The sequence below is a fragment of the Dermacentor silvarum genome, chromosome 2 (assembly GCF_013339745.2).
Source record: "Dermacentor silvarum isolate Dsil-2018 chromosome 2, BIME_Dsil_1.4, whole genome shotgun sequence".
Taxonomy (NCBI): Eukaryota; Metazoa; Arthropoda; class Arachnida; order Ixodida; family Ixodidae; genus Dermacentor; species Dermacentor silvarum.
In genome coordinates this window covers 187,526,369-187,550,593 of record NC_051155.1, presented here as the reverse complement: position 1 = coordinate 187,550,593, position 24,225 = coordinate 187,526,369, and the positions used below count along the sequence as shown (strand labels likewise).

Here is a 24,225-nt window from a genome sequence, read left to right as displayed (position 1 = left end):
TCCTGGACAACCTTCGAAATGAAAAGCGGCCCCGGTCTGTGAGGAGCTGGCGAGGAGCACCGTGGTGAAGTATAACGTCTTCGAGCAAGAAGTCGGCGACATCGGTTGCACAGCTGGTTGGAAGGGCCCGAGTGATCGCCTACCGGGTCGTGTAGTCGGTAGCGATTGCTATCAACTTATTTCCGCAGGCAGATAGCGGGAAGGGGCCAAGAAGGTCAAGATCAACCCTAAATAACGGCTTCAATGGCACGTCAAGGGGTTGAAGGCGGCCAGCTGGGAGCGCTGCTGGTTTCTTGTGGCGCTGGTACTTTTCACAGGAAGCGACGTAACGGCAGACGGAATGGTAAATACCGGGCCAAAAGAAACGATGCTGAACACAGTCATACGTACGTCCTAGAGACTCCGAGGTGACCCGCGGTAGGCACATCATGTAGCTGTGTGAGGGCAGTTTGACGCATATATGTAGGAATAACCAAGAGCAGTTCAGGACCGTCAGGGTGCATGTTGTAGCGGTACAAGACACCATCCTGCAGCACAGATATACGCAGAGACGGGGAAGGTGTCTCAGAAGTCAGCCGAAGAATGACGTCTCGCCAGTAGGGATCACGGCGTTGCCCATCTCCCATGTTCTGAAACGCAGTAAGCACAGCACACAGGTATACGCACAACTGACGGGAAGCGCCATTGCATCTACTGGATGGCGCGAGAAACAATCGGCATCTTCGTGCAATCGGCCGATCTTATGCCCAACGGTGTATGAGTACTCTTGGAGCCGTAGCGCCCACCGACCGAGACATCCAGTAGGATTCTTTATGGATGAAAGCCAGCATAAAGCATGTTGGTCGGTGTTAACTGTGAACGGCCGGCCGTACAAGTAGGGGCGAAATTTACCCCCTGCCCAAACGAGGCCAAGGCACTCGCGTTCAGTAATGGAGTAAATACGCTCCGCTTGGGACAGAACACGGCTAGCGTATGCAATAACACGGTCGCAACCTTGCTGGCGATGAGCCACAACAGAGCCGATTCCATAACCGCTGGCATCGGAGGGGTCACGTCACAATGCGCTAGGACTGGCGCTGAAGTGAGCCGCACAGTAAGCTCAGCGAACGCAGTAGCTTGCTCGGGACCCCAGACAAAACCGCGTCCTTCTTGAGAAGTTATGTGCGAGGGCGGGAAACGTTAGCGAAATTGCGTACGACCCGGCACAAGTATGAGCAGAGGCCCACAAAGCTTCGAACGTAGTTGGCGCAGGTCGGCAAGGGGAAATTATTGGGAGCGCGAACTTTCTCAGGATCGGGGCGGACACCGGAAGAATCGGCGAGGTGTCCGAGCACAGTAAGTTGCCGGCAGCCGAAGTGGCATTTTGACGAATTGAGCTGAAGCCCAGCCTTGCGGAAAACAGAAAGAATTGTCGAAAGACGCTCGAGGTGCGTGCGAAAAGTTGGTGAAAAGACAATAACATCATCGAGGGCAAAGACAGATTCACCACTTAAAACCGTGAAGGAGAGCGTATATCTACGTTTAAATGTAGCCGGGGCATTACATAACCCGAACGGCATCACTTTAAACTGACAGAGGCCATCAGGTGTTATAAATGCGGTCTTTTTACGGTCCATGTCCTCAACAGCAATCTGCCAGTACCCGAAGCGAAGATCCCTTGGTCCCTTGGAGCAGGGCTTGGTAACAATATGTACAGATTTTATGTCGTGGTTCATTGTTTCATTAAATAGATCATAGGTGCGCTCGCTGGCACAACATTTTCAGTCAAAATTCCATGCTAAATAAGCCGAAGCATCCGGCGGCATATACTCAGATGCCCAAGAATGTGCTGATCCTCTGACGCCGCGTTAATAACTTCCACGATACCAAATTGATTTGGTGAGACTATTCAAAGTTTTCAGAAACGTACAACAACCTGACGATCTTCCTTCGTTTCACGGAGTGTAGAGCAGCGCTGATCTTCAATCTCAGCACTGCGCTTAAGTAACGCTTTGCGGGGTTCGTGCGATGTTGACCTGGCTCAGAAGTATCTCGCGAATCGAGTGTACTCCTGTTACTCTAATGCACTCGACTGAAGATGCTACATTACGAAATGTTTACTCAGAAATAACTGAAGCACGCCTTTAAAGATCTGCGATCATTGCGACTAATTGGTGGTACTTGCCTTCGAAAGCCAGTGTGTACAAAGAGATTTCAGTCGAGGAGTGTTTGCTGATACGTGGATGAGTATAGTGCCATATGCCTCTGCATGAAGGGACGTGTGGGCGTGCGTTTGCATACGCTGTTCGAGGATTGCAAGCCATTGTGGGTCGCAGAGGGAGTGCACAGACCCCCCAATCGCATTCGCATGCAGGTTCTTCAATTAATTTTTTGGTCACGTGTCAACAAGGTAGGCCGTTTCCCTGCATTTTTAAACAGTCCCCATAACTTTTTCCCGTACTTTTAAACTCTCAGACACTGTGAAAGCACATTCCCGACGATCATTACCCTTCTTAATTGCTAAAATACTCGACTCTATGGAGATTATGAAGGCGCCCCAATAAATTTCTATAAACTTTGTTGGGAAATTGGCATAAATTATTATCCTTGATAAAAAGCGATTTTTGCTTTTTGTCGGCACGCAAATCTTGCGGAGTGACGAATGAGCACACAGCATGTGGCAAGAAGTGGACATTGTGGCAAGAGTCCGCGGAAGATTCTGCCGCGTCCTTTATTTCTCCCTCTTCTATTCTATATTTCATGCCCTCGATAGCACAGAAGATAACTCGTTCATGGGCAAATACATATGAACGTTGTGTTCCTAATCTATGGAGCCACTAGTGAGTGTGCTTATAGAAAACGGTTAAACTTGGTCCCATGAGCATTCAATCCGCGCGAGCATTCTTCATCGCTGGCTCAAAAACGCAACCTCAAGATGATAGCCAGCCATGACGGTCTTTACTACAAAAGCGCAGTGCCGCTGAGTAGTCAAACTATAGTTTCCATCAAGTATTGCGAGTCAGCAATGCTCGAAAAGCAAATTGTAGTATTTGGATCACGTACACCTACTTTAGCATCCGGATCTGAAGAAATCTAGTAACGTGCATTTGAGAACATATACGATCTTGGCTTGCCCTTTTTCGCCACGCTATCAAGCCTCATTAAAGATGGCTCTTCTTTGCGATGACATCCTTCTCTTGCGCGAACTATATACTATTTACGAACGTAGTGCGCTAAGTCCTCGGGCACGTTTCAGGTAGCGTGTGCTCAAGTGCTGTCATCGGCTGCCAAAAGGAGCCGCTGTTTCAAATAGAAAATAGCACGGACGTTTCAATAAAACCCACACACAAAAAAAAATGATTTCGCTAACACACACACACACACAAAAAAAAAAAGGGAAACAAGGACACCTCCGCACTTCTGAGTTGTGAATGCGAAAGATTTAATGTCCAATTGAACGGCACTGAGTGGTCCTTTGAGTTTTGCGCTGCGAGTAATGTACCATAGCGGTACGTGCTGCCAGAGTCTGCAAGCAGTAACAGCCTGCGGTGCCAACGCCGCATGCCACCGACGCGGCGATGCCCTCTACCCTGACGCAACCCCTGGCGCGCTGCTGCGCAACAGGTGTACCCTTTCGCCCGCTCCGCCAACGACTCCTATAGATAGCACAAGGCCTGTGTGTTTCGATCCATGACGTCATGGCATCTTGCGTGACTGCCATAGAATCTAATGAGGTTGCTCCCGAGTAAGCCGCGATGATTTTGACGTCACCGCTATCGTCACGCCCGGCATGACAACGGAAATTTCGGTCCAAGTAGCGTGGCGTCTTAAAGCAGAGTGCACAGGCCGGCTACCTAGGAGGCGCGGGCTCCGCTCCGTCGAGGAGCGCTCGCGCCGAGTGCGAGACCGAGGGTGACGTGGCGTCTTCACGATGCCCTCTCCCCTCACGCAACACCTGGCGCGCTAACGCCCCAGTAGGCATCCCCATTCACCCGCTCTGCTCCGTCGAAGCGCAGCTAGTGGCGTGTGCACCCCCTCACTAGCTGCGCTTCGACGCAGCTAGTGAACTCGAACTAGTGGCTAGATCGAGTCCCAGCCAATAGGAACTCGATCCGTCGAGGCGCGGTCGTGACGCGGCGTCGCAGTCAATGGCAATGCGACTTATGCTGCCGTTTTGACACCGGCTTTTTTGTTAAATGGGACAATTGACGCTAATAATCAGAACAGCAAGTCGCGTATCTAACTCTTCATTGGGTGAACTTGTGCCCGGAAAAACAATATAGCTCAAAGCACAATGATAGCAGCGAGCATAGTTTCGGCTGTTGAAATCTGATCTGCGGGTCAAGTGGTTCGGTTATTTATATATGACTCTTCGCACATGCCAGCGTAATCACTGATATTCCCGTACGTTCCAGAATGTACATCTCTATTCGCTTCGCACACGCAATCTGATTACACAAGAATCTTTTGCTATAAAATCACCGACGACATTCGAGAAAGTTCCGACATATTCCTACAAAGTTCCGATACATTTTTGAAAAGGTTTAGATATGATGCGCGTTATAATGTACAAGTCTCCCCAATTAAATAGGTGGAAAATTATCTTTTTCTTATAATTGTTTCTTTTATTTGCATGATGGACGTCGTCATCGATATGGTTAACCTAAACAGCGCGCCATCACCACGTTTCCTAACGCAGCACGGAAACTTGTGCTGCGCAGCCTTAACTAAGTTTCTACACAGACTGAACTGCCTACACTGTCTCAGCTAAGAAGTAGGCAGCCTAGAAAAAGAGCAGCGCTGGCCTTGGATCTGCTAAGTAGGGCTTGAATAGCCCACGGTCGCACCGCGGCTGTCGTGGTTAGGATAGGTGCGACAGCGCGTGTTGCCAAAATGGTCAGGGGAACACGTACGTTTGAGCAGTTGATGAAATTCAGTATACATACATTTCGTAAAATGCGAAATGTTCGCACATTTTTTTAAGTGCACCATAAGTGATTTCTTCTTTGTTCTGTGCCTCTATTATGAAAGCATCAAATACATTAGCATGTAATGCACAAGATAGGGACGGTACTGTGTTCCCACTATTCTCAATAATGCAAATGAATAAAACAGAGTATAGAACAAAGCTGGAAGCATGAGAGAATATCAGACGAGGAGAGGTACCCATGTAGAGGTCGGCTGGACGGCAAAGCAACCAGTAGACCCACTCCGCTCATTCTAGTGGACCGTGGGCAGCGTTCTTCGTTCCGCTGCCGATAATGCACGCGCAAGCGCTGAGCGTTCCGCTGAGCGGCTCTGCGCGAATCGTTCGGAACAGGTCTGAGCGGAGCGGACCGTATCTGCTAGACTACGCGCAAAGCTGGTGGTCTCAACTACGCGCCTCGATGAGAGAAGGGACGCTATCAGACACTACCAACGACCTAGGTGGCGTTCAGACTCAGCACAGCGGAGCGTGGCCTCCGCAATTAGCCTGAAAATGTTTCAAGTTGTCGCGGAGGCTGCAGGTCGGCTGATTTGACGACGAGACGTGCTTTGTCTTGCGCGTTGTAAGTGTGTCATGTGCCAGCGTGTGCAGAGTGCAGCTTCCATATGCACGACGGTCGCAAGTTGGTAGTCGTGATGGAGGAGACACAAGCGTGGGTGCATCAACGGGAACTCCGAGTGGAGACACGTTTCACCGTGTTCTCAATAATGCAAATGAATAAAACAGAGTATAGAACAAAGCTGGAAGCATGAGAGAATATCAGACGAGGAGAGGTACCCATGTAGAGGTCGGCTGGACGACAGAAAATGTCCACAGATTGCTCGCAAGCGCACAAAGGGAACTCCGAGACCGGGCCATCGACGAAGAAAAAGGCATTGAACCCGGGCCGGAGTGCTCGCTAACTCGTTCGCTCGATAGCGGTTCCCTTTGAACGCTTTCATAAGCGCTTGCGTATACTCGTACATGCATCGGAGGGCCGCTGGGTGGTTGTACCCGACGCGGAGAAGGTAATCGGGCTAATGCGAGCAAAGTGGCCGCAGCCGGGAGAATCGTTGCAGGAGCAGAATGCTGACGACGGCGAGGGAACACGCTTCGGCTTGGCCGCGTAGTTGGGCACCATCTTTGAGAGGTGCCCGGAGAGGTGCGTGTGTGCGTGCGTGCGTGCGTGCGTGCGCGCGCGCGCGTGTGTGTGTGTGTGTGTGTGTGTGTGTGTGTGTGTGTGTGTGTGTGTGTGTGTGTGTGTGTGTGTGTGTGTGTGTGTGTGTGTGTGTGTGTGTGTGTGTGTGTGTGTGTGTGTGTGTGCGTGCGTGTGCGTGTGCGTGTGTGTGTTAGGCGACCAGTTGCCAGATTTTCAACAGACATGTGGGTCGATCCTGGCGGTAGTGCAGAAAAGGCCCAAGCGCAATGACGCATACCCCTGTGACCTAGCGAAGCTGAGCCTGGCTAAGTCTAGCTAAGCATGGTTGGGACTACTTAAGCTTAGTCAGTCATCGATAGACACTCAATAGCTAATTGATAATCTACCAATAATCAATAAATTCCGGGAAATGCTGGGGATGATTTGGTAGTGCTTAGCCTAGCCGATATACGTGGCCAATACCTTGCAATAGCCAAATCGATAGCCAATCAATAGCTAATCAATAATCGATCCATAATCAATAAATTCTGGAAAATGCTGGGGATGACTTGGTAGTGCATAGCCTAGTCCAAAAGCCAGGACTAGCTAGGTGCCCATCAGCTCCGCTGTCTCTTTAGCCTCCAGTCAAGCTACGCTAGCTTTTTTTTTTGTATGACTGCGAGGCCCAGCTTTGTAATGCAACAGTCTCATTTGGTGAGGCAGTCTAAGCGTTACCCAATTCGTTCACGCTCTGGATAGAAGAAAGAAAGGAGAGATTAATGCTGCACTAAAGAAACCAATGGAACGACGACTGCCCACTAAAAGCCCTCTTATTGAAGCCGTTTCTTAAGGGCTTCTTACTGAAGAACCGGGAGTGGCTGGTTGGCTCATTGGCTTTTGCACTGTGCTTCTCGAACGTAATAAATCTCTCTCTCGACAATTTATCTGTCTTATCATCTTTCTGCACTTGTACAGCATTAGGCCATCAAAGTTGATCCAAGGGTTTTTCTTCGGCCCATGTGCTCTTCTTCGTCCTGAGTATACGGCTGTTTCTTCAGTATACTACCGGAACGCAAATTTAACACTTGTTCATGAGTCACAGAGCTAAAACATCGCCCGAAGTTAACAAAGAGAAAGACTGTAGGTTCGTCCTTTTGCTTTGCATTGCCCAATAGGCCATCTCTTCTGTAAGCCGAGCATGTCAAACAAACATGAAAGAAAAAAAAATTCGTGCCTTAAACATGACAGATCAGCTTTTAACTGAGTTTCTCAACCGTATAACACAAAGATGGAGAGCTTCACGTTACAACAGGCACCACCGGGACCCCTAGGTCTAACTCCGAAAATTCTGAAGGCAATAGATAAAATTATAGTTATCTTCCAGCGCTGTCACATTAGAGGTTATATCAGAATCCCAAGGGCAAAGCCTGTAATAATGGATGAACAATAAGAGTTGCGTATCCCGCTGCAGCTGCCGCCATGCCGCAGTGCTTGAGAAATGCCGGGTTTACTGAATGGAGAAAGTACGCACTTTCGTATAGTGCATATTCCTTTTTCTTTTAACATATCGACATGGTTCGGCTTATCGGCCGAAATAAATTTGATGTTCTCCAACCCACACGGCACAACTGACACGTAGGGTTCAGGCACACTTGTGTCAAGACGAAACACGGGGTCTCTTGCGTTTATTATTATAATGAAAACTGGCTGGTTCGTGACTATTGCGTTAGGTATAACCAAGCACGAAATGTTCAAAAAAATCTTAAATCAAGTGGTAAATAGGTCAGTCAGTACAATACAATACAATACAATACAATACAACAAATACATCTGAAGTCTCTAAACTTTTGATGCAGTGTTCTCATCCAAAAGCTGGCTAGTTCCACTTTTTCATAGCTTTACGTATATCAAAGTTTGTTTCTCTGTTTCAAATATCACAAAAGCTGTCTCAGCAGTTGACCAGGTGACATTAAGCACAATAAATTAGGAAAATAATGTATTCAAATAATAAATTACCCGAAAGATCAATATTGTGCCCTGCTCCCCCATCACGGTGCACCTGCGTAGGTTATACTTGCCAAAACACCATCCAGATGACGTTCGCCTCCTCGGCAGCGTAAAACTCAGCGGGGCGCATAGGCGATGGTGGAGAAAAAAGAAAGCTGCAGTTGACGGGAAGCCTGACAAGCAATCAGGAGGAATCTTTTAATGCTATCGTGCTCCACTATTAAAGGCTAAGCTTAAGCGTCCTCCAATTTTTTTTTCGGGCACATCAGGGCAACCTGCACGTAGTACGTACATTGGATGGTGTACAATGACAACCTCTCAGGTATGAATACGTTCCTTCGGTAGACTAGCAGAATTTCCTAACCCAGACAGAGCCGGGGGAGAATCACGAAAAGGCCACTGGAAAGTGATCTGACTGCTCTCATATGTTGCCTGGTTTGCGTCAATAGGGATTCTTGGCCAATACTGAACTTAAAGGTTGCTCTCAAGGCTTGGGCTACCTCCTTTCGAAAGTTTGCATAAACGAATTGCGTCTGCGCTTTTCAATAGCTACTGGAGCGATAAATGCACCAATCTCGTCGAAAGTCTGAATCGACTTCTCAATGCTGCGAATATAATAGGCCGCATAAACAGGGAGAACCGCCCGTTATATTCATGCACAGCACAAAACAGTATAAAAGAAACTAGATTAAGATCTCGACCACCGAAGCGCCTCAAAACGCAAGGTGTTCTGCAGCAGAGCACGAAGTCGGGGGTTTTATTCCCAGATTCGCAGGAGCGACGGTCGCATACAGAAGCGCCCGGCTACTTATATTTAGGTGCACGTCAAATAAACTAACGTTGTCAAAATATTTCCGGAGCCTTCCACAACGGCTACCCTGAGAGCCCGCGAGTTAGTCACGTGAAGACGTTAAGCGCCACCAATCAATCAATCATACCAAAACACTGATGCCTGCATTAATCTGAAGGCACAGGCCGCTGTTGGGCTCCCAAGATAGCTCATTACTTGCGTAATCCCTGTCCACAGCCAACGCTAAGCGCCTCCAACCAGAGAGGCAGCGGCTAACATCAAAAAAAGCATCTGGCACTGTTCCAACCGGGATGGTGGCGAAGCAGAATTAATGGGCCAGAGCAGTCTTCCTGCGGCCGGAAACGTTGAAGCGCTGGTCACACATTCAGGGAGCATTCTTTTATTCTTTCTTTGTAAGGCCGTCACTCCCTCCGCATTCAGGACAAACAGGAAATGAAGGAAAACACAGTTGTCGGATGTTGCTACGCGAATTCGGGGTCTCCGCTCACCGCTTTCTGACACGTCTTCGCAACAGAAAGGCGACAAGCTGCTTCTCTGACGCGGTGCTTGGAGAGCAAAGCAGTCGCGATGTTCTTTCGTTGTTTTCCTTGTAAAGAAAGTAGTGCAGCATCAGCAATATTGGTGGGTAGCATAAATATGTTCAGCGAAGAACTAGGGCGTACGTCTATGTGAACAGTATATGTGCAGAGAGAGATGTGAGAGATTAGAACGTATTTATTCAAGCTGGCATTATCCCAAAGAACTATTAAAGTACAACGCAATCAACTACTGCTCCAGGCACGCTCACCCTGCCTGTCTTCCTCCCCTCATTTTCCCCTTTGATGCCTTCCACGTTTCATGGATCACGCGTTCAATCAGTGGATAGGTATTGTCAGGGCACAAAAGGACAATGCGACGTCAAGAGTTAACCGACCACTAAAGAAAAATAAGGTGTGAGGGATTTCTTTAAATTGAAGGTTCTTTCGTGATCAGTGCCCTTAACAGAGCCTGCACTTAGGCTCTGTTAAGACCTTGTTTTAACAGATCCAAAATGTTGTCTTAATTTGCGGCAAAAAAACATGTCCTTCAGCAAACACTAACTATGCCAACAAACAGTTTTGTTGAAACATATACGGTAGACGGGATGAGCAAATTATGCAGAAGGCTGCAAATAAAAGGAGGGGTCACAGGGTAAAAAATATCATTTGGTAGCACAACAATGCCGATCCCAATCACTATATCGACCCCGCAGTACTAAGCGAAGCGCTCCGCCTTTTCACTCTTCTCTAAACAAAATAAATTGGCTACGTTAACTCCCCCGTTTGGCTGGCGCTACGGATGTCTAGCCAGACTGGGACGTTAGGACTGATCGCCGGAACTGGAGGCGATCACCTTGCAAAGTGCTTACCATTCCGCCCAGCTTGGTACATGAGCGCCCTGACTGATGATCGTCGGGGAAGCGGCGTCTCAGAAAAGGGCGCCAGTAACACACCGTGGCGAGGTGAGCAGAATAAGACGGTGAGCTAATGGCTGGAGCTTCGCGTGTGATTTAGCATGCATCTGCGTGGTGCTTCGTCTGTGTCTCGCGTAAATGCGCCGCGCAATTTAGAGAAGCTTGCATAATTATATTTTTTCTTTCTTTTTTTACTGTCTGATTGTTTTCTTTGCCCCGTCTGCCTCGGCGCCAAGCTTCGCTTTCTGTAACGAGACTGCGTCTTCTAGTTACTGTTGCGGCATCATTGTTCCCACTGGCTAACTAGGCCAACTCTGCGCTTTCTGAGATTAAGAGTGTTCTTTCGTGTCCTTTCCTTGCCTGTGCCATCAATAAGATGTATTTTATGCGAAAAGAAGTAGCCGGCTACAATTCAAGGCGAGATTCTACTGCACATAATATATATGAAAAAAAAAAAGATTAGGACTGTCGAAGTTTCTAAAAGCACATTACCTGCTTAAATAGACTCTCAACCTTCTTCCATGGTTACGCTATCTGCGGTATGCGATGAACGCCCCAGGTATTCATTTCCAGCACTTCAATTAAGGGCCCCAACCACATTCACCCTTTCACGTTATAATAAAGTTTATTTCTTCTTCTTCTTCAGCACTTCAACTGTAGAACCCTCCGCCGCGTTTGCTCCTTTTTTTTTACAGCGATAGCTGTAAATTGCTAGGTGAAACGAAAAACCATTCGTCCCATGCATTCCTAAACGTCTCCATTGGCTGCGCCGTCAGTTACGTCATTTTCTATGTCGCACCCAAGCGCGCGCACCATTGGCAGCGCCGTTAGTGACGTCGTTCTCTGCGTCGTTTCTGCTCTGCCCGCAACGCCGGCTTCTCGGCTCGCCGTTGTCGCATGCGTTCGAAACCTCGAGTTAGCTCTGCGTCGTGGTTAGTAGCATCCGCCCGCCATTGGTGCTTGCGTTCCACTTCGCGATTTCAACGTGGACGTTTCGTCACAGCTGAAGTCAAAGTGCCGCTCGAGAAACTCCCGCCGAAAGCGGGCGTTGGCCCCGGCGAACGCGTTCCCGCCATTGCCACGGTGACGCTGCTCTGCCCGCAACGCCGGGTCTTGGCTCGCCGTTGTCGCATGCGTTCAATATCTCGAGTTAGCTCGGCGTCGTGGTTAGCAGCATCAGCCCGCCATTGACCTTGCGTTCCACTAGGAACACAAACATGTAATCAATAATAGATGAATGCTTCAATACAGCGTCGGGATTAACCCACTGCTAAACACCGGGGCCGCACGTTTCAGCTTCGCTGGTTAACCATCCGTACGAAGTGCTTGGGCAGTGTTTTTTCTTCTTCATGTAAACACAGCCTCCCTCTGTTCAATAAAGTTTCCTTCGTTATTGTTTCCAGCGCTCTAACTAGTCTTATGTCTTTCGCGCTATCGAACGCTTTTATCTGTACCATTGCTTCCTACTAAGGGGCGCGATACCATGGTACATACACGCACATAACCTAGCGCGTGTACGTGTGCCTTAAAGCACGGTGTTCGACGAAGGGCGAGATTGGTTGAAGCGCGCAGTTAATTTATGTGCTCCGTATTTTGAGCCGCTTACAAGTTGCGCACAGAGCTGCAAACAATCTGAAATCGCGGCGCGCCTTACCCAACCCTACCCGGGAGGACTGGGAGGCTGCCCTGCTTGGCTGCTCAGACCTACGGGCCCAAAAGGCCCTGGTTAAGCGCGCCCAGGCGGCGGCTACTGCCACTGGGGTCCCGTACTAGGGACTCCACCTAGTGTTTGTAAGGGGCGGCCTCTTCAGGGTCGTCCCGAGCATACCTCCTCGTACGTTTTGTCGTACAAATAAAAGTTTTTCACCACCACCACCACTACGAGCGTTCGAAATGGATTAACCTCTGCAAGTTATCGTGCCTGCCTACTTCTGCAATCGGTGGCTCAATCTTACTCCCCGTTATTCTTCTTGCGCTTTCTAGCTCTTATCTCAGTGTTTCTCCCATTTCCTGGGCTGCGCGAATCGCTCCTAATTGGCACTGTGTTTCCCGGTGTTGTGATTGCCTATCGTGTCGCTCGAGTGGTACGGGACTCATAGAGCTTCACGTTCCTTTCTTTTTTTTTTTTCTTGTCAGGTGCCAGCTTTTCTGTCATCGCACTTCCTGAGCCGTATTGATTTACCGTAATGCACGAAAATGTTGCTGCATGAAAGTTACCTCGTACACGGTGACTGCTCCACTGTGGACAGCGTGTTGACTGATAACACATGCAAGTCAACGCAAATGCCTAGGAACTAAACGAAACAGGTAACGCGTTGGCTGAGTTTCAGAGTAGTAAAGCGTTTTTTTTTTTTTTTTTTTTTTTACGTAGTGCATTGTTAGCAAGAAAATGGAAAAGAAACGTGGCGAATACCCCATAATTTCAATGAGGCGAATTGCGCCTATGATTTCTTTTTTTTTCTTTTCTTTTTTTTTCCTCACAGTGGCTGAACTGAGCTTGTGTCACGACGCCCTGGTTTTTCGAGAACGAGCGTTTGTGCCACGCTTGCATGAACACTTTATTAATTTATTTTGCATGTTGCTATGTTCTTCACTGGGAATGGTGGTGGTGGTCAAACTTTATTTCCAAAAAGGGTCCTGAAGGACACCCGACTGTTCGTCAAGGTGTAGAGGGCACCCCCCACGTCGGGGACGGGGAGCCCGCGGCTCTCCGCCGCTTCGCGGGCCTTCTGGACAGCCCAGTGTTGGTCTTGGAGCTCGCTGCTCCTAAGAGCACCGTCCCACTTGTTCTTGTCCTCCAATAGGAGGCCTGCGTCGCGCATCCCCACAACATTTGTCCCAAGTTCACATGTCCACCACACTGTGCACAATTGAAAGTTCCGTAGTAGTCTGGGTCGATTTAGCTCATACGCCAAGGATTGGGGTACGAGTTCGTCTATAGCAAGTGGAGATCACTGACTGCTCCCTCTTAAGTTCCTTGTTTGGAAGGGAGAATTCTCTACGTCCTAAATAAAAGTGCTTGATGAGCTTATTATATGTCTGAAGTTGATCTTTAAAGGCCTTAGGAGGAGACGAGGGGGTCTGCAGGGGAGCGCGCCTGGCAAGTCCTCACGCCGCCCTATGAGCGGATTCGTTAAGGTTCCGCTGTCCTCCCACGAAATCGCCCATATGGGCTGGGAACCAGACTATAGAGTTGAGACTAATGCATCTACCTTCCAGTAACTTAGAAACCTTCGCATCCACTGCTCCCCTAGCAAAGACGCGAGTAGCTGACGTAGAATCGCTATAGATTAGCGAGCGCTCTGGATCTAGCAGAGCGAGTGCAACGGCCATTTGTTCGGCCACCTGCGGATTCTTGATGTAAACAGAGAGTGCGTTGAAGACACTTTCGTAGGCGTCTATTGCGGCTACCGAAAAAGCTTCGCGACTGGCCACTTGGGCGGCGTCTACGAAGGCAGCTTCTGTCGAATCCGTAGCAGCCTCGGCAAGAAGAGCCTTCGCGCGGGCGAGCCTTCTCACCTTCGTTAAAGACGGGGTGGACGTTCCTGGGAAAGCGATGAACCACAATCATGTCCCTGATTTCTTTGCAAACATGTCTGACGTTATCCTTTTCACGTTAAGTAAACATGCCCACAGTGACCAGGATGTCTCTGCCAGCTCTGGTGCCTGACAACCGGACGACCTGAGCTGTGCGCTGAGCCTCAGCGATTTCAGCTAGAGTATTGTGAACTCCTAGTTTCGAAAAAAAGCTTGGTGGATGTGTTCAACGGTAGCCCCAGGGCTACCTTGAAGACTCGGCGGATTGTGGTATCGAGTCGTTTCTCTTTTGTTTTTTTTTTTTTTTCAATCGAGCATAGCCACAACATAATTAATATGACAAATTAGGACGAAAGTGTGTGTGAGCCTAATGGCACATTCCTCGCTCATACCTCTATTTATACTTATAAAGCGTCGAAACATTTATAGAGCATTCTGCACTTTGCCAGTTATCTTTCGTATCATCAATCCATTGTATTCGTTACCCTCAATAGTCAGTCCTAGGACTCTGATAGACCCTACTTCAGGGATGCGGTTACCATTCATGTCAAAGTACATGATATGACGTCGACTATCTTGCTCCCAGCCCTTGGGTTTTCGTCCGGGCTTGGAAGGACAGTAAAAGAGCAATTCCCATTTCCTCGACGAGCATTTGAGGCCCGCGGGAGAGAGGCAGAGTTCCATGGTCCTAACAGCCTCCTGCATTCGATACTCCAACTCTCCGCCGCTGCCTCCAGCGCTCCATGGAGGAACATCATCGGCATAGATGGTGTGTTCGACCTCTTCAATGTCCAACAATGCTTTGGCCAGCTTGGCCATCACCAGATCACTGGGATACTAAGGGCAAAAAAAGTTTTGTCGGGATCACTCTAGTCATACCCATATTACGTAGAATATATTTCACAATATTTAAACCTTGCTACAATTTAATGCTGTAAACATCTGAAAAAAAAAGAAATGAAAAAGAAAGAAAAAGAAAACAGAAAAGGAACAAAAAAGAAAGAGAAAACAACAAAACAAGAAACAAAATATATATATCAAAAGCGGCAAAAAAGAAGAGAAGAAAAAGAAAGAAAGTTAATGACGAAATGGAAAAAACAAGAAAAAACAAAAAAATTTAACGAACAATAGTAGTAGTAGTAGTAGTAAAATTTTATTATATTCAGAAACCGGACAGGCTCCTACCCCAGTCCACAAAGGGGGTAGGGGGTTAAAGACGAAGTTTGTCCAGCAGGGTGGTGCCCCTATTCCAAGGCCCCACTAGCACGGGCCATCCGCTCAGCTCGTTGGATCAGTGGTAGCTGATCTTCCAGGGCCGGGCTAGACAGCAGCGCCTCCCATTCGTTCCACGTGCCGTTTGTTTCGTGTTCTTCTCCGTGTTCTGCACACTCCCACGTGATGTGAAAGAGTGTTGGTGTTGCTCCACACCACGGGCATATGTCTCTGTATGCCGTGGGGTAGATCAGGTGGAGTGTGTGCAAATTTATGTAGGTGCTCGTCTGTAATCTTCGCAACACGGTTGCCTCCGCAGTGCTGAGTTTACCGTGCGGGGGTGGATAGTAATAAGAAAAAAAAAAACAAGGGAAAACTTACATGTTTTGTACTCTTCTACTAGTCAACTTTTATTACCACTTTCAATAGGTATGTAAATGCTTTCAATTAGTCGTCAAATGTAAGAGCCTCAGCAGGGGTGATGAAACCGTGTAATTTATTTTAAAAAACGAAAAAAAAAATAAACAAGCCATTACCACACATGAAGATTCCCAGAACGCCCTGGTCTACCTAAGCAAGAAACTATCGGAACATAACGCCTTACCTATCTCTAAATGCAAGCTACGAAGAGAAAAAAGAAGCTGAAGTCAGCAAGAAAGTCAAAGATTTGTGGAGGCAAGATGATGACACAATTATGTAAACCCATATATTGTGTAATTATAAACTTTTAATAAATGCCGCTATTTGCTGTCCCCCTCTCTCGGCTGTGGTTGCCCTGCTGGTGTAACTCTCTCCTTTTTTTTCCTTTCTTTCTTCAAAATAATTCTTTGACATATCATCTGCCATTCATTTTTTTATTTATATTTGGCAGCCTGCAATACTTAGGTGCAGCAGCCAGGGCTTAAACCTGTATTTACTTTTCTGTAATTTTACGCGCCCAACACCATTTTCTGTATGTGGCTACGGTTTTGTTCTTCGCTGAGTATTTTATTTTTATCGCACATTGGAATAGAGGAGCAGCCGGCGAATCTAAGAAGCTCCAACATCTTACATTTGTTCACGATCCCGGCCACGGCGGCCGCATTTCAATGGGGGCGAAATGCGAAAACACCCGTGTACTTAGATTCAGGTGCACGTTAAAGAACCCCAAGTGGTCCAAATTTCTGGAGTGTCCCACTACGGCGTGCCTCATAATCAGGTCGTGGTTTTGGCACGTAAAACCCCATAATTATTTAATTACATTTGGTCACGTCCGTCTTTCATTGGGAAAATACGTCGTGTAAGCAAGCAGATACTCATTTTGTGTGTTGTGCATCCGTCTTGAGTTCTAAATTTTTGCGCTGATTATGTGCTAGTGAAGACGAGCCTCACTTTAGTGATCGGCATCACCACCGTTTTTCGTAAATACGGCTCTGGTAGAAAGGCAGTGTGAAGGTCTTTTTTATTTTTATTTTTTGCAAAGCGACAGGCATTTCCAGCAACGCTTGTAGGCAAGTCGACGACTCCTACATTATCATTCTGCATCTTACGCTGATCTGTACATCATTTTGAAAGTTAAATTTTGCATTTAGGCCACCGTTGATTTATCTTGTTACAGAATTCGTTATAGCAAAATCCGTGGCTGAAATTTTCAAAGATATATAGTACGTTTTGCTTTTTTGCGAGCGATGACTAAAATAAAATGCTGTAAATTTTCAACAAGTTTTACTTACAAGATCACCTTTTTTTCTGACAATATCTTTAAAACAGTCTGTTTTACGTTTTGTGACTTTGCAATGACCTACGCACAAGAACGATATACGCCCAGTTCGTGTGTACAGAAAAAGCGAAATTTATTGTTTCGGATTTAAAAAAAAAAAGAGATAAACGTTTACGCGGTGCAAAGACAACAGTAAGTGACTGAAATTATGAGACTGACAGCGTAGCAACTGTATCCTTTTCGAAAAAGTTGCTTCCGGCGCCGTAGTCAGAAAAATATTCGGGACAGTATGCTTCAGCACATAGTCCTCAGCTCGGTTTATTTTGGTTTTCAACGATTATTATTTGATTTCCTTCCTGATACAGTTATGACACCAAGAAAGGGGGGGGGGGGGGCAGTAATTTTATGGTAATGTGACCACAGCGAGCGGTGATATCCCTTTAGCAGCTAAACAACCGGATAGGCGCTGAGCGAAGGCTGAGCGATTGCTGAAGGATTGCTGCTGCTGCTGCTGCTGCTGCTGCTGCTGCTGCTGCTGCTGCTGCTGCTGCTGCTGCTGCTGCTGCTGCTGCTGCTGCTGCTGCTGCTGCTGCTGCTGCTGCTGCTGCTGCTGCGCTGCTGCTGCTGCTGCTGCTGCTGCTGCTGCTGCTGCTGCTGCTGCTGCTGCTGCTGCTGCTGCTGCTGCTGATGCTGCTGCTGCTGCTGCTGCTGCTGCTGCTGCTGTGATGCTGCTGCTGCTGCTGCTGCTGCTGCTGCTGCTGCTGCTGCTGCTGCTGCTGCTGCTGCTGCTGCTGCTGCTGCTGCTGATGCTGTGCTGCTGCCTGCTGCTGCTGCTGCTGCTGCTGCTGCTGCTGATGCTGCTGCTGCTGATGCTGCTGCTGCTGCTGCTGATGCTGCTGCTGCTGCTGCTGCTGATGCTGCTGATGCTGCTGCTGCTGCTGCTGCTGCTGCTGCTGCTGCTGCTGCTGCTGCTGCTGCTGCTGCTGCTGCTGCTGCTGCTGCTGCTGCTGCTGCTGCTGCTGCTGCTGCTGCTTGCTGCTGCTGCTGCTGCTGCTGTTGCTGCTGCTGCTGCTGCTGCTGCTGCTGCTGCTGCTGCTGCTGCTGCTGCTGCTGCTGCTGCTGCTGCTGCCTTGCTGCTGCTGCTGCTGCTGCTGCTGCTGCTGCTGCTGCTGCTGCTGCTGCTGCCTGCTGCTGCTGCTGCCTGCTGCTGCTGCTGCTTCTGCTGCTGCTGCTGCTGCTGCTGCTGCTGCTGCTGCTGCTGCTGCTGCGCTGCTGCTGCTGCTGCTTCTGCTGCTTGCTGCTGCTGCGCTGCTGCTGCTGCTGCTGCTGCTGACTGCTGCTGCTTGCTGCTGCTGCTGCTGCTGCTGCGCGGCGGCGCTGCTCTGCTGCTGCTGCTGCTGCTGCTGCCTGCTAGCTGCTGCTGCTGCTGCTGCTGCTGCTGCTGCTGCTGCTGCTGCTGCTGCTGATTTAAGAAGTTCGTTTTTCGTTCATATTCAAAAAGGAGCTATATCACACGCCGTCTCACCGAGCATACTTTTCGTGCCGCCTTGCGACGTTGCCGGGAATCTTACTTTATGCACAACCCTCTACTCTAAGTCTCTATAGTTGGAGCTGGATATGCTGGAGCATAATCTCCACTAGAGGTGTGAAAACTTAAGCTGCGTCCACAATTTGGGAAAGAAACGGGTCGTCTTTAAGCTGAGCCTGGCTCGGAATGACTCTCCAGGAGCCACGCGCATCGATATTGGCAAGCCGTTGATATCGGCTGCCATCATCCATAGCACGCGGAGATGCGATGCGGTGAGCAGACATTTGCATATCACCCGCGTATGTCATGCCTCCCACCGAGTTTTATGCCGTAGGATTCCTTAAAAGTGAAACTGAGAGGCCTTTTATTTGCTGCTGACAGCTCGTAACGCGCAATTCAAAGAGAACTACTATATGCATGGTATGCTGAAAAAACGTTGAAGAACGTTTCGTCATTGGTGGGAGCTTGGTTGCCAGTTATTCGCCTAAGTGATTGGCGTATTAACGAGACAATAGCCACGGGGCTATGCAGTCGTAAGCGTCACTTGCGAAAGATAACTTTTGCAAATACGGACCCTGATCGGTTTTTCTGATTTGTCATTTCTGCTACGTCCTCATTTCGCATAACTTACATTCAATTTAAGTTCAGAATAGGCACTTTCTTCAACGGATCGTCTCTTCAAAAGAAATGTATTGCGAATAACTAAAAAATAATACCGCTGTACTAAAGCACCGTCGCCTTTCTGTTTTACGCGCAGAGACAGAGAGACATGCAGTGCTGAGAGACGAGCCATTCATGTTCCCTCATGTAGTAGCTTCATGGCAGAAACAAGGCCATATACACGTGCAAAGCTATAGCGTCCCGCAAAGCCTACGCCTGACTCCCTGCCAACGTGAGTCACGACAAGAGACAAAGTGTGGGCACGCACGCACGCAGACAGCCAGCGAGTTAGGATATTGCCTCGACTCAGATGCGTGGCGAATGCTATACAGCGGTGGCACTACAGCCATAAAGTTCTGCAACACCGGCTCACTCGAGTGGGTCGTTGTTTGCTTCCCTGGACCCGCGAGCCGTAGGCGTTGGTGTCTCGCGGCTGACATGAGATGTAGGAGCAAACACGCCGACGAGGTCGTAGTAGCAACCTTCCGAGCCCGTCGCTCTGACAGGAACTAACCAGGGAGACACCGAAGCACATTTATTTCTACTCTCGGCAATCGCCTTGTCACGTGTCGCATGTGCCGAATCGCCGGTAGCGTTGATAATATAGGAATATTGATAACATTGGCAACGTCATCACGTGCCTTGTTGTGTGACGTCACCTGATGGTAATGTATTGATAGGGAACGGCAGCAGGTAAAAGCCGCCTCAGCGTGGCTGCAGTGAAGATGAAGAAAAAGGCGTAGCCGCGTTTACATGAATGCGACCATGGCGCATCGCATCACATTTCTAGCGCATCACATTCATGTAAACAGTGGTAATGCGCTAGGAAGGCGCATTGCATCAATGCGCGAGGCGAAGATAGATTTACGGGCGGGAGTCGACTGACGCATGTGGCGCGCTCTCGGGAGAGTTAATGTGCTACATGTAAACGGCGTCGCATCGCCTTTCCCAAATGTGCTTGGAAATGCGATGCGCTATTGTCGCATTCATGTAAACGCGGCTAGTGGTGCCGATTGCTAGTCCATTGGACTAAGGTTGTAAATGTATCATGTAAATAGATTTATGGCTGAGTTACCCGTTACGCCATAACAACGTTTTCTAGTTGTAAGAGCCGAAACTTTTAAAGATAACTCAGTATAGATAGTAGCGCCTTTTTTTCCCGCAATGTATTAGTTTATAGCAAACGCTTCTATATGTGTTCTCTGGTTTCTGGTGAAATCTCCGGAATTTCCTGATGCCTCGGCTCCCTGTCTTGTGGCCATGGACGCGGAGCCTTCCAGAGGCCCTCCTGGCCAGAGGTAATCACGGCCGTCCTTCACGAGGAAGAGAGGAAGCATGCTCAGCGGCACCGAGGACATTGAGCTGTGCTCCGTGTCGGGTGATGACTCATCGGATGATAGCTTTATCTCTGTCCACAAAAAGAGGGCCAAAAGGAGGATTGTCAACGCCAATGCATCAACTGCAAGCGAGCACGGCGACTCTGAAGTCAAGGCCTGAACGCTGGCCTCACGCCATCGTGTTCGTGCCCGAGGAACCCTCAAGCAACCTCCGATTGCGGAACAGGCAAGAACTATCTGTTTTCTTGGAAGGGGTCGTGCCGAATGAAACTAAGGAAATTCGGATGAATACGCGCAAAAATGTCCTCGCAATCGATGTTTCCAACGGGAGTGCGCTCAGAAAACTGGAGCAAATCTCGGAGCTAGGACGCATCAAAGTGCGTTCCTATATCCCGATGGACGATGCATCCACAGCACGTGTAATCTATGACATCGATGTCGCCATTCCCAACGCGGACTTGCCTGTCCTTGTCAAACCAGCAAGCGGTGGTGTTGTCATCACGCATGTGAGCGGCCTTGTAACTTCGCGCTGCGTCAAACTGTTTTTCAAAGGAGATTGCATACCATCGCACGTCAAAGTCGGTCACTTCCGACACCCTGTTCGGCCGTTCGTACAAAAGCCTCTTCCATACCATCAGTGCTTTAGGCTTGGACATGTCAAGGGGGTCTGTTCAAACCCGTTGCAGTGTCCCCGGTGTGCTGAGCCTCATGCGGAGGACACTTGCCGGGCTATTGTCCTAAAGTGCAGCAACTGCAATGGTTGTCATGCTGCCTCATCTAAGGACTGCCCTTGCATCAAGAAAGAGGTTGCAGTTCTCGAGCAAATGGTTCGGACAATTCATCCCACAGGCAGGCTGCTGAAATGATCCGGCGTCGGCGTCACCGAACCTGCTCAAAAAAGTCAGAGAAACAAAAGGAGAGTGGCCCGTCCATTGTAGCACCCACATTCTCCAGTCAGGCCACAAATGGGCTGAACAGTACAAGAAAGTCAGCTGAATGGAATCTTTCTCAAGAAGAATGGCCTGCACTTCCGAGCCAGCAACTTCCCAAAGAACCACAGATTACCAAGCCCGCTCGGGAGCCTACTCCTGCCGCTGATGACATGCCCAAAGCCGATCGTGAAGTTATTTCAATGCTGCGTCCTCTCATAGATGCCATTCGAGTGATTTTGTCGAACCTTGGAACCACGTCTGCTCGAAGTGCGCTGAAAGTACTGGACGCCTTAAGCCCAGTGCTTGAATCTCTCAAATAGAGACATGGCCAACCATCACCCATCCTTTCGAGAAGAAGTCAAGGAAGCGTCAATCATCCAGTTGAATGCAAGAGGACTAAAGTCACACCTTTCAGACTTTTGTCAATATATATATATATATATATATATATATATATATATATTTGTTATTCCCAATTATTGTCATATGTGAGCCTAACGTATCAAAAGCAGTCAGGATTATCGGGATAAGAATCTGTTATGTCCACAACTGGTGCATGCAGCAAAGTCATCGTTTTATTGCGATAGCAATTATATGGACACTCCAAAGCAGATTTTTGCCATCGCCGTCGCCGTCGCCGTGAGGTTCCGTATGACGTCAATGGAGACGAAATCGTCGCCGCGCGCCGCCGAACGCCGTATGTGCGAGTGAAAGGGCGCGAGGGACGCGCGCTTTCACGGGGAGTGAACGCACGGCGGAGAACAAACGCTCGTTCTGTGCCGTGCTCCCTTAAGGGCTGCAGAAGTAGGCGTCTCTTTCCTCCTTTACAATCACCATATATGTAGAGCAAACGCGCCTTCTTCTGACGCACGAAAGGCCCTGGGGGGGGGGGGGGGGGGGGGGGGGAGGGAGGGGACGTTTAGCTGCGGCACCGAGTACCTATTTATATCAGAGGCACCGGCAACAGTCACCAACGCCGCACGCATTTTGTGCGAACGTGGGCAAAACGCCGACGGCGTCGACAACAGTTCTGCGTGTTGCCGGTGCTGCTGCATGTCCAAGTTTATACAGCTGATAAAGCTACTATCATTACTCCGTATAGCTCCCTACAAATTTGCTATCGCAATTGATGCTTCGCCTTTCAGGTGAAACTGCGACAACTTTTTATTCGTCGACAACTTTCCTATATTCGCCAGCCTATTCGGCCTCACGATGGCAATCAATATGCTTGCCTAACAATCAAAAATGGCAAACTCATGTTTACACTTGCAGGCGTCTATATATCGCCTTCAAGTAATTTTGATCCCAAAAGATTAATGAACATCTTGTCGGTGTGTCTTGCTCCATAGGTCATCATCGAAGATTTTAATGCACACCATATGGCATGGGGAAGCACAAGGACAAATGCAAGAGGACAAAGTCTAGGAAACTTCGCCTGCAACCACAGCCTTTCACTCCTGAATGACGGCAGTCCAACGGTTATACGAGGCGTGAATTGTGGCAGCTGTCTTGACCTAGTTTTTGTCTCCAGCTCTTTCACAAGATGTGTTAAATGGTTTTTGGATATCGAAACACACGGGAGTGATCCCATCCCCGCGCACATTATCATCAAAGGGATGTCCAGATCTTTCCAACGTAACAGCATTCGATTAATTGACTAGACTACATTTGCCTCTGCCATGGAACATGCTTGTCGAGAGGGCTTGTCCTCTGGATTAGAGGAAACAATGAAGTATGCAATGCGAGAGGCCACGCGTACGGTCATGGTTTCGTAGAAGCACACATATTTGCATATAGCGTTGGAGCGGCTTCGTGCACTCCGTCGTCGTGCGGAGCGGTGATACCGGCGTACAAAATCCATTGATGACCTTCGGACATCCAGACGACTACAAAAGAATGTTCAAGGTCGAATGGATAGATTGGCATCACGACGTTGAACAATGTTTTGACAGTCACTAGACCCCCGGAAGCCACTTACCCACATCTGGAGAACCGTACGTGGTCTGCGTTCCCTCCCTGAAGAACGCTTCCCGTTCAAAGCGCTGGCGCTCTTCCAGAGGCGGCTGGATTGTTGATGTTGCAGAAGACTTTTGTGCAAGGAATCGCTGGCCAAGCAATCGGTCCAGGCTCTCCAGCGCCCAGTGAAATCCCGTTTCTCGTGACGGCCGCATGGATCTTCCTTTCAGAATGGAGGAATTTGAAGTGGCTCTTGCTCTATGCAGGCGTTCTTCATCCCCGGGACCAGATGGAATATCCTACCGCGCCTTGAAAAACCTGAGTGAATGTGCATGGAGAGAATTGTTAGATCTCTACAACGTATCCTGGCAAGATGGCATGGTTCACGAAGAAAGGAAGACAAGCCACTTGGTTCCTCACCTGAAGCAAGGCAAGTCCCAACTTGAAATCACCTCACACCGCCCAATAGCGCTGGCCAGCTGTGTGGGAAAGATAATGAAAAAGATGATCCTTGACCGCTTGAAGTGGTACCTGCAACACTACAACATGTTCCCAAATTGCATGGCTGGTTTTCATCGAGATTGCTCATCTATAGATAGTGTTCTTGATCTCGCTACGTATGTACAGCATCAAAAGTCATGCAAGACATTATCTGCAGCTTTGTTCTTGGATGTCAAGGGGGCATACGATAACGTATCTCACGAGGCTATCCTCGATGCTCTTGAGATGGTTGGCTTAGGTGGTCGAGTTTTTCAATGGGTTTCTCATTACCTTTTTATGAGATCGTTCTTGTGTGTACTGGCGATGGTCAAACCGTACGAAACTACACCTACCGAGGTGTCCCTCAAGGCGGAGTACTAAGCGCCACCCTATTCAACCTCACACTCATTGGTCTCGTTGAACATCTGCCAGCAGCGATCAAGATATCAATATATGCAGATGACATATGTATATGGACTTCAGATGTGACACGCCCTCAGATACGTGCAAGACTTCAAAAAGGTGCTACACTGACAGCTATATACCTCCCC

At 48.6% G+C, this 24,225-nt stretch overlaps 1 pseudogene; it reads right to left on the bottom strand.

Moving 5' to 3' along the window:
• Positions 1 to 571: 571 nt before the first annotated feature.
• LOC119440610 (transcription factor SPT20 homolog) lies at positions 572 to 23,409 on the bottom strand (annotated as a pseudogene).
• Between the last annotated feature and the right edge of the window lie 816 nt (positions 23,410 to 24,225).